This window comes from Ixodes scapularis, unplaced genomic scaffold (assembly GCF_016920785.2).
Source record: "Ixodes scapularis isolate PalLabHiFi unplaced genomic scaffold, ASM1692078v2 PGA_scaffold10__122_contigs__length_95168666, whole genome shotgun sequence".
NCBI lineage: Eukaryota > Metazoa > Arthropoda > Arachnida > Ixodida > Ixodidae > Ixodes > Ixodes scapularis.
Window position 1 is genome coordinate 62,517,197 of NW_024609836.1, and position 6,642 is coordinate 62,523,838.

A 6,642-nucleotide genomic window follows, 5' to 3' on the forward strand; every position below is an offset into this window, starting at 1 on the left:
AGGTGGGCTGGTGTTACCGTTTCCTCGCTCTAGTTTTGTTAACGCTGCCCGCGTGCAGTATTCTCATCACGTATACTCTATATATCGACGCCATGACAGAGTGCAATGCACCCTCGCACACGCCTCCATCTTTGATACCTTTTTTGTTTTTCTTTATTTTCACCGCTGATATTGACATCTTTACGGCTCCCATAAAGGTTTGTGATGCCGTATTTTCTTTATTGTTTTGTTCTTGTCTTTATTTGTTATGATTTTATATACAGGGAAGCCGACAGCAGATTCCACAGCATGCAAGCCGCGTCGTCTTTGCACCGAACTATCCTACGATGCAAACCAGCTTCCTCGACCGGGCTTGTGGCGCAACGGATAACGCGTCTGACTACGGATCAGAAGATTCCAGGTTCGAATCCTGGCAAGCTCGTACTCCTTTTTGCATTGGCGCTGGCCCCGTTAAACTACCTTTTGATGGCCGTGTTCAGAGACGTTGTGTGTCGTCCCTAATTTTTATGTGTCTGTCTTTCCCTTCCCAGTCTCAGGTCGTGTCAACTTTTCGGCGCTCCCTGAGCGCTTACTTTTTGTTTTACAATTTTTTTTTTTTAATTTTTATTTTTCCCTGCGAGCATAGTTACTTGTTATCCTCACATATATCCCATTAAACTATTAAGAGTTCTGGACGCTTTTGGTGACCTCGTTTTTTTCAGGCATGACCTTACTTAGTTACTCTGCACTGTATAAAACTAGTAATCGCCTGACAATGGGCGATATGTTTTTTTTTTTTTTTTTTTTTTTTTTTTTTACGTGTATGTGTTACCACAGCAAAACCTCATGGCTGTACTGGGGCACATAACAAATAAAAATATATACCGGTTATCATAAAACTAAGCAGTGCTCTAAAAACAAAAATATTGTCTCCGTATTGGTTTCTGTCATACCACCCCTTTAGGTGCCCATACCGTTTGTGATAATAACGGGCTTCATATTTATTTATAAATATTTATTTTGTTAGTGACGATAAATAAAGTTCTTGAATTGCATGTTTTTTGTTGTTGTCTTTTAGGGATGCGGTAAAACAGAGCATGTTCAACATTTCTAAAATTGAATTTCTGCTTCAATTCTGCAAAGAGCACTTTTCTAATTGACATGTGAGAGTTTCGTCTTTCCTAACTAAACCTTATTAAACAGATAGCTATCTAAACTATATTCAGCTTTCTCAATGCCCTCCCTGGCCATAACGACCGCTATGGCGTCAATATTTTTTGGTGCTATGCGTCGTTCTTGGATAAAATATTTAAGCTCCACACTGTCAAACATTTTGTATACTCTGCACGAACACACATACGCACGCACGCACCCTAACAAACAAAAGTGTGCTCGTTTGACACTGCACAGTGTTCATTCATGTGTTTCGAAAGGAGGTCTTGGTGCCATTTATGGTTTCTGACGAAACGCTCTTAGAATCGGAGGCAGCGAAAAAGACCTTGTTCTCACTACGCATAATGCATAAGATACCAGGTATATCGCAGTGCAAAATCTGTACAAACAAAGCAGCCAAGCTCATATTTGTCGCGCGAATATTTGAACATTTAAACAGAGTAAAATCACGTACGGCGATTTGGCCAGTACAGGACGACCGTCGACTCGTGGGGTTCTCAAACGTGACTGCACAATCGCGAGCAGGAACGCTGGTCATCCATAGTGTTCAAGAGACTACTCCAGAAAGAAAGTATTCAGTTCGGTTACCTGATTACTTGAGATGAAGAGTAATTGACCTCCATTTGAAGAAGTGTGCCACCGTTAGTTTTCCAGTTAACTCAGATTTTCAAAATGGCGTAACTTTGTGTCGGTTTTGAAATAAGGCATTTCGCACTGTCCATCTTTGGATTACAATCGTCGGATTAAAAACTACTGTCAAAACCGGCTATATCGAAGTCAACGGGAATCGAAAATCACTTCGCTATATCCGCTACATCGTTATAACCGACTTCGGTTATCGAAGTGCAAAAGGGAATGGGAAATCGGGATCGTCTTGTTGTAGCCGCTATTTCGTTATAACGAACTTCATTATAACTGGTCTCGACAGTACTGTTCTTCTAACTCCACCACTTTTGGTAAACCGTCCCCTTTCGTAGGCTTGGTTTGATGACTCCGTGGTATAGCAAGGTTGTGGAAACAAAGGGCGTTATTAAAAAAGGGGAAGGAAATAGTAACTGTTACAAGTAAATTTACTACCTTCTAAAGTAGTCAGGTTACTCTTGCGAATATTACCTCTTAAAGGTAATGCAATGACTTCAAAGTTACTTCACAAAGTAAACGATTGCAAGTGATTCTAATATTTTGAATGATTACCGTAGAAGTATGCATTCATATCGAAACGGGCAGGGGTCTCTTAAACAAAGAAGTCGAGGCTAATCATCTATTTTTAAACTCTGCTCTTTTGGTGTCCTGCTGCACAACCAAGTGGGCTCGCCGCCGCCTCTCTGTGTGAGCCTTCCATCGGTTCTAAATAAATGCGGCTTCTCTTACGGACGACGTCAAATATTAGGGCGGCGGAGAAAAGCTCACCGGAGAATAGCTCACCACAAAATCGGCAGATTCGGAGAAAAGCTCACCGGCCCTTGAGCAAAGGCAGAGAAAAGCTCACCGAAAAAAATTTTTTTATCTTAGCAAATTGTGCGTCGCACGTAGCAATTTAACACAATCATAAATTCGTTACTTCATTAAAAAATGTTCCTCTTTATTGTAATATTCTTGAAATTTATTGGGCATATTTACTAGTCCCTCTGAAATTAGTAATCATCCATTTTGTCTATTAACCACGCCGCGTGTATGAGATCAGACCACGGGACACCCGTAAAAAATACAATTTATTGAGAGCTTGACAGTGCGCCGTCCGCAGCTCTATCAGATAAAGAGGTTTGTTCTTGGAAAGCTAATATGAACTTCGGTGTGTAAACCGTTTCAGATCCGAAGGATGCGTGGTGCCTGATAAATGAGTAGATTCTTGATGGTGTAATCAGTGTCGACTACGCTGTTGTCTTCCTTTCTTCCTTTCTTTCTTTCACTAATAAACTTTGTTTGCGAGAACAGCTTCGCAAAGGGATGTTTGTTGTCTTCACTCCGTCTTTGCCGTTTGAGCTGTTTTCGTTATGTAAAACGTTTACCACTCGCCTAATTCGCTACCTTACAGAAGACTAGCTCCTATAAAAAAGCACTATCACATAAAGGCAACGTGTGGAAAAACCAGCACGAACGGCTAGAAAACGTGCATGTCCGTGGAAGAACGAAGTCTCAATATCCTACTGACCGTTCTATTCTGTTTTCAAAGGTTAACAAAAGCTTCGAAGATAATTTCAGGCACCGAGTTGTTGCGCATGCACTTTCGGATTTTTGGCATTTACAGTTTTTTTTTATTATTATTATTATTGCGTTTCAGGTTAGAATCAGACATTATTAAGCTTTCTAACTTCTTCGTGTTGTTCAAGTTCATAAAGTTTTCAGTTAGGCTTTTGTTGCCTAAAAAGTAAACCATAAAAACACTCGCCCGCAATTGTTCATATCGGAGATATATAATACCCAATAAGCTTCACAAATATTACAAAAAAAAAATTACATTTGGTTTTACAAAACTAACAAATTTTGATGATAATAACTTGATGTATGTTGCCATGATTCGACAGCCTTCATTTGAAAAGAAAAACAAAACCGGAGAGCTCTTCTTCTCATCCGCTCAAGGGCCGGTGAGCTTTTCTCCGCATCCACCGGTTTCGCGGTGAGCTTTCCTCCGGTAAGCTTTCCTCCGGTGAGCTTTTCTCCGGTGAGCTCTTCTCCGGTGAGCTTTCCTCCGGGATTCGAATATTACTACTCCATCACGTCAAAAAATGTTGTCCTACTTCACGTCTCCTGCGGTGTTCAAGATGCCATCGAGCCATTGGTGTCTCTTCCAAGGATATACCGGGTGTCTATACATAGTAGCGGCCAGGCTCTTTAAATCGACCGCAAAATTCGGTTTCTCAACCTATCGCGCTTTAATTTTCTGCGGCGTTGCCCACAGGTGGTGCCTTTTTTCTATAAAATTCGCAAAGAGCGAACTTACCTGAGGAAAAAGGAAAGAAACAAAAAGGCGTAACCCCTAAGGAAACGCAGCGAAGTCAGCGGTCTTGAAACAATAGGGCGCCCTATTGATTGAAGACCGGTGGCTTCGCTGCATTTCCATATGAGTTAAGCCTTTTTCTTTCTTTACTTTTTTCCCACTTAAGTTCGCTCTTTGCAAATTGTATAGAAAAAAAATGCACTCCCTGTGAGCAACTCTGCGGAAAATCGTAGCGCGATAGGTTAAGAAACCGAATTTTGCGGTCGATTTAAAGAGCCTTGCTACTATTTGGGACACCCGGTACTATAATGAGAATCGCAGAATATCACACAGATTGTCGTCCCCCGGCGCATCCTTCTTCGCCTCCCCCTTTTAGCGAACAAGAGACTCCAGGAACCATTTTCAATCAGAAAGAGAGATTTATGAATGCCGATGCATCCTTCGGCCGGCTCCCGCGGACCAACGCCTCCGTGGGAATCCCCTGCGTTGCCGTCTCGCGCGGAAGGGGCGACGTCGCTGGAAGGTGTTAGATGAAAGACCCTAATGGTCCTCTTCCTCCCGTACACTGTCCGTCCTGTCTCGAGGCTCTTCTTGGCACCGTCACTGCCTCCTTTCCCATTCCTTATGCACTGCGTGAGCTGTCTCTCGCATTCAACACGCTTCGCGAATGAAGGGAACCTCTTGACCCCTCGAAAGCGACCCGAACAGAATGGAAGGCTCCAGGACGACGGTGTGCTGCCATGTCCCGAGACATCGAAAGGGTGATGACCCTAGAGCTTGTTTTATTCGTAAGCCTGTCATCGGATCAGTGTTGTAGGCGTTACCGAAATGAAGTAACGAAATACGTATGTTACTCGCAAATAAAAGAAACGCGTTATGGACCTGCGTTACCTGAAAGTAGAAGGGACGCGTTAACGATGGCGTTACCAAAAAAAAGTAACGCACGTCTTTTTGCGTTACTTTGTAATCGTGAATTAAAACGTTTTACTGTCCTGGACTTAAAAGCCCATAAGTGTCATGCTTCAAGAAACATGATGTGCATGAGAAACTTAAAATAATTACGTTTTATTTTTTACGGTTCCACCTGGATGCTCACAAAAAAAAAAACGCGTATGTATCTATAAAAATGTTGAAGGGTAAATGTGGGATTATCGCAAGCCTTTCTATGACTTGATGCCTCGTGCAGTGGAAACGCTTAAAAGAATTCAAGTGTAACCTTTTTTTTAGGTGTTGGGAAGACGATGTAACTATAGTCCGCTGCAACCTAAGAACGAAAGGCGGGGGTAAGACGGGCCGGGGAGGAGGAAGCAGACGGAACGCTAAAGAGAGAAGGAGGTTTCCCTCTCTCTTCTCCAGCGTTCCGTCCGCTTCCTCCTCCCCGGCCCGTCTTACCCTCGCCCTTAGGTTGCAACGGACTATAGTAAGGTAATAACATTACCCGTCAGTCAAAACAAGTAACGTGAGTACCTTATCAATTACCGTTTTGAAAAGTAACGAGTATGCTAGTCCGTCACCGAAAAAAGTTATCGGTAACTCCGTACCTCGTAACGAGTTATGACCAACACTGCGTCGGATGTACGCAAAACTGGCGGAATGATGTTCTGGGGTCCCATTCTTCTATGAAAAGCGTTGTTGTACCCGTGAGAAAATAACTGGACAATATTGTTCGTATACGAGGAAAGCAGGTTCCCGGTGACGGGTTAGGAATTTCCCACGGAGTAAATCTATGAAGGAAATCTTCCCCACCCCCTTTCCTCTCTTTCTCCCTTAAATCAGGGGAGCATGGGGAATCAGGATAACCGAGGTCCTAATGCACCGACAATGCACCATACAAGGGACAGTCTGCAGTTACCGTCTGGGGCGTGTTTCTTACTTGTGCGATGTGTCACATCGGTCGAGGAAAAACAGTCTCAAGAAGCATGTTCGAAGTCTGCATGTGTATCAAGCAAACGTGCTTCCATCGCGCTTGATGCGCATCCGCAGATCATAGGGAGTTTTAGGGAACCGTTTTCTCACATCCGGTACTGTACGATGGGCCGTCAGGTACGAACTGCGCATGCGCTACCACAGAAGACTGGGATATGCGCAGTTCGTACCGGAAGGCCCATCGTTTCGTATCGGATGTGTGAAAACGGTTCCCTAAAACTCCCTAATTCTGTCATCGTATCTGGAATGAACACCGTGTCTCAAGTATGGCGTACGAGTTACCTGAGACTTTTCACGTTCGCACGTTAGTGCACAAAAGAACAGATTTACGCAACTGCCAACAACTGATGGGGTCGAAATAGAATTTAAATGAAAAAAGCTGCCCTCTTTATTTTGTTGGCAAACAGTGTTGTCTGATCGTTCGCCTAATGTGACTTCTTACGCAGCCCGAGATTAAACAATTTCGGTCGGGTGACCGTCTTCGTCAACACTCCTTCGGCCTAATAAAGAATGGAAGGTAGACACATGCGATGAACGAACAAATAAACTGACAGACGCGGTGTTTTGAGAAAACTAAAAACGCGTCGACGGTGGCGCCCCCACTTATCGATCCCGGCGCAGCGTTG

The 6,642-nt window shown here is 43.4% G+C and overlaps 1 non-coding gene across 1 annotated transcript; it reads left to right on the forward strand.

Moving 5' to 3' along the window:
* The first annotated feature begins 348 nt into the window (after positions 1 to 348).
* Positions 349 to 421, forward strand: Trnar-acg. The gene has a single exon. It is a non-coding gene; the product is annotated as a tRNA-Arg (tRNA).
* The last annotated feature ends 6,221 nt before the right edge of the window (positions 422 to 6,642 follow it).